A 2,938-nucleotide genomic window follows, 5' to 3' on the forward strand; every position below is an offset into this window, starting at 1 on the left:
ATGTTGCGCCGACCTGTGAAACCATCTGAAGCCTATCTGACCTACACTATTCCATTTTCATCCATATGTCTATCCAGTGACCACTTAAATGCCCTTAAAGTTGGCGAGTCTACTACTGTTGCAGGTAGGGTGTTCCACACCTCTACTACTCTCTGAGTAAAGAAACTGCCTCTGACATCTGTCCTATATCTACTACCCCTCAATTTAAAGCTATGTCCCTTCGTGTTGGTCATCACCATCCGAGGAAAGAGACTCTCACTGTCCACCCTATCTAACCCTCTGACTATCTTATATGTCTCTATTAAGTCACCTCTCAGCCTTCTCCTCTCTAACGAAAACAACCTCAAGTCCCTGAGCCTTTCCTCGTAAGACCTTCCCTCCATACCAGGCAACATCCTAGTAAATCTCCTCTGAACCCTTTCCAAAGCTTCCACATCCTTCCTATAATGTGGTGACCAGAACTGCACGCAGTACTCCAGGAGCGGCCGCACCAGAGTTATGTACAGCTGCAGCATGACCTTGTGGCTCCGAAACTCAATCCCCCTACTGATAAAGGCTAGCACACCATATGCCTTCTTAACAGCCCTATTAACCTGGGTGGCAACTTTCAGGGATTTATGTACCTGGATGCCGAGAACTCTCTGTTCATCTACACTACCAAGAATCTTGCCATTAGCCAAGTACTCTGCATTCCTGTTACTCCTTCCAAAGTGAACCACCTCACACTTTTCCGCATTAAACTCCATCTGCCACTTCTCAGCCCAGCTCTGCAGCGTATCTATGTCCCTCTGTAACCTATAACATCCTTCAGCACTATCCACAACTCCATCGACCTTCGTGTCATCTGCAAATTTACTAACCCATCCTTCTACACCCTCTTCCAGGTCATTTATAAAAATGACAAACAGCAGTGGCCCCAAAACAGATCCTTGCGGTACACGACTAGAAACTGAACTCCAGGATGAACATTTGCCATCAACCACCACCCTCTGTCTTCTTTCAACTAGCCAATTACTGATCCAAACCGCTAAATCACCTTCAATCCCATACTTCCTTATTTTCTGCAATAGCCTACCATGTGGAACCTTATCAAACGCCTTACTGAAATCCATATACTTTCTTATCCCCCTCACATCTGCCTCATTAAGAACCCCCTCATCCTTCTAAATTGCAATGAGTACAGATCCTGAGTCCTCAACTGTTCCTCATACGACAAGTTCTCCATTCCAGGGATCATTCTTGTGAACCTCCTCTGGAACCTTTCCAAGGCCAGCACATCCTTCCTTAGATACGGGGCCCAAAACTGCTCACAATGCTCCAAATGGGGTCTGACTTGAGCCTTATGTAGCCTCAGAAGTACATCCCTGTTCTTTTATTCTAGCCCTCTTGACGTGAATGCTAACATTGCATTTGCCTTCCTAACTGCTGACTTAACCTGCAAGTTAACCTTAAGAGAATAGTGAACAAGGACTCCCAAGACTCTTTGCGCTCCTGATTTCCCAAGCATCTCCCCATTTACAAAATAGTCTATGCCTAAATTCCTCCTTCCACAGTGCATAACCTCACACTTTTTGACATTGTATTTCATCTGCCGCTTCATTGCCCACTCTCCTAGCTTGTCCAAGTCCTTCTGCGGCCCCCTTGCTTCCTCAATACTACCTGCCCCTCTACAGATCTTTGAATCATCTGCAAACTTAGCAACAGTGCCTTCAGTACCTTCTTCCAGATCATTAATGTATATTGTGAAAAGTTGTGGTCCCAGCACAGACCCCTGAGGCACACCACTAGTCACCGGCTGCCATCCTGAAAAAGACCCCTTTATCCCAACTCTGTCTTCTGCCAGTCAGCCGATCCTCTATCCATGCCAGGACCTTACCCTTAACACCATGGGCTTGTAACTTATTTAACAGTCTCCTATGCAGCCTTCTGGAAATCTAAATAAATCACCTCCACTGGTTCTCCTTTGTCTAACCTCCTTGTTACGTCCTCAAAGAACTCTAACAGATTTTTCAGACAAGACCTCCCCTTGACAAAGCCGTGCTGACTCAGTCCAATTTTAACCATGCACTTCCAAGTACTTTGCGAACTCATCTTTAATAACAGACTCTAAAATCTTACCAATGACCGAAGTCAGGCTAACCGGCCTGTAATTCCCCGTCTTCTGCCTCCCTCCCTTCTTAAACAGCGGTGTCACATTAGCCACTTTCCAGTCCTCTGGGACCCTTCCTGCCTCCAGTGATTCCTGAAAGATCATCACCAATGCCTCCGCAATCTCCTCAGCTATCTCTTTTAGAACCCTGGAGCGTAGTCCATCCGGTCCAGGTGATTTACCCACCTTCAGACCTTTCAGTTTCACCAGAACCACCTTAATGATGGTCACTGCACTCACCTCTGCCCTCTGATTCACCTGGAGCTCTGGCATCCCACTGGTGTCTTCCACCGTGAAGACTAACGCAAAGTAACTATTCAGTCCGTCTGCCATTTCTTTGTTTCCTATTATTACTTCTCCAGCCACATTTTCCAGGGGTCCAATGTCTATTTTTGTCTCTCTCTTACCTTTGATATATTGAAAAAATCTCTTCCTATCTTCCTTTATATTACTAGCTAGCTTGCACTCGTACTTCATCTTCTCCCCCCTTATTGCTTTTTTGGTTGTCCTCTGCTCGCTTTTCCAGGCTTCCCAATCCTCTGGCTTCCCACTAATCCTCGCCACTTTGCTTTTTCTTTTGCTTTTCTGCTGTCCTTGACTTCCCTCGTCAGCCATGGATGCCTTGTCCTCCCCCCAGCATGTTTCCTCCTCCTTGGGATGAATTTCTGTTGTGCCTCCCAAATAACCCCTAAAAACTCCTGCCATTGGTGTTCCACTGTCCTCCCTGACTTCCCTGTCCTCCACTGTCTTCCCTGCTGGGCTCCTTCTCCAATTAACTCTGGTCAGCTC

Source organism: Scyliorhinus canicula, chromosome 17 (genome assembly GCF_902713615.1).
Source record: "Scyliorhinus canicula chromosome 17, sScyCan1.1, whole genome shotgun sequence".
Lineage (NCBI taxonomy): Eukaryota > Metazoa > Chordata > Chondrichthyes > Carcharhiniformes > Scyliorhinidae > Scyliorhinus > Scyliorhinus canicula.